Below are 1,099 nucleotides of genomic sequence, written 5' to 3'. Positions count from 1 at the left end.
CTTCCCTCTGGTAGCCACTAAACCGTTGTTTGTGTTTATGATGTTTTGCTTGTTTATCTTGTTCATTTGTTGCTTTCAGTTTTATATCCCACATATGAGTGAAATCAAGTAGTTCTCAACTTTCTCTCTGACTTATTTCACTTACATTAATAATCTCTAGATCCATACATGTTGTCACAAATGGCAGTATTTCATCTGTTCTTATGGCTGAGTAATATTCCATTGTATAAATGTATCATTTCTTCTTTAGCCAATCATCTATGAAAGGGTGCTTTGATTGTTTCCATGTTTTGGCCACCATGAATAATGCTGCAATGAACACTGGGGTGCATATATGTTTAGAGACAAATGTTTTCAAATTTTGGGGGTAGATACTCACAAGAGGGATTGCTGGGTCATATAGTAATTCTATGCTTAGTTTTTTGAGGAACCTCCATACTATTTTCCATAGTGGCTGTACCAATTTACATTCTTACCAGAAATGTATGAAGATTCCTTTTTCTCCACAACCTCTCCAACACTTGTTATTACTTATCCTGTTGTTGATAGCCATTCTAACAGGTGTGAGGTGGTATCTCATTGTGGTTTTGATTTGTATTTCCCTAACAGCTAGTGAGGTTGAGCAACTGTTTATATGTCTGTTGGCTGTTTGTACATCTTCTTGACAGAAGTGTCTATCCAGGTCCTCTATTTTTTAGCTGGATTTTGTTGTTGTTGTTGTTATTGTTTAGTTGTATGAGTTCTTTTTGTATTTTGGATATTACTCCCATATCAAAGATGTTGTTTGCAAAAATCTCCTGCTCATTTGGTTGCCTTTTGGTTTTGTCGATGGTTTCCTTTTGCTGTGCAGAAGCTTTTTAGTTTGATATAGTCCCATTCATTTATTTTTGCTTTTACTTTTCTAGGCTTTGGCATCAAATGCATAAAATTCTCTCTAATCTAAGGTCCATGAGTTTAGTACTTATGTTTTCCTCTATACATTTATATCTTATATTGAGGTCTTTGATCCATTTTGACTTAATTTTGGTACACTATGACAGATAGAAGTTTAGTTTCATTCTTTTATGTGTGGCTTTCCAATTTTCCCAGCACTGTTTAT

The sequence above is a fragment of the Pteropus vampyrus genome, unplaced genomic scaffold (assembly GCF_000151845.1).
Source record: "Pteropus vampyrus isolate Shadow unplaced genomic scaffold, Pvam_2.0 Scaffold431, whole genome shotgun sequence".
Classification (NCBI taxonomy): domain Eukaryota; kingdom Metazoa; phylum Chordata; class Mammalia; order Chiroptera; family Pteropodidae; genus Pteropus; species Pteropus vampyrus.
Note: the sequence above shows the minus strand (reverse complement) of the source record.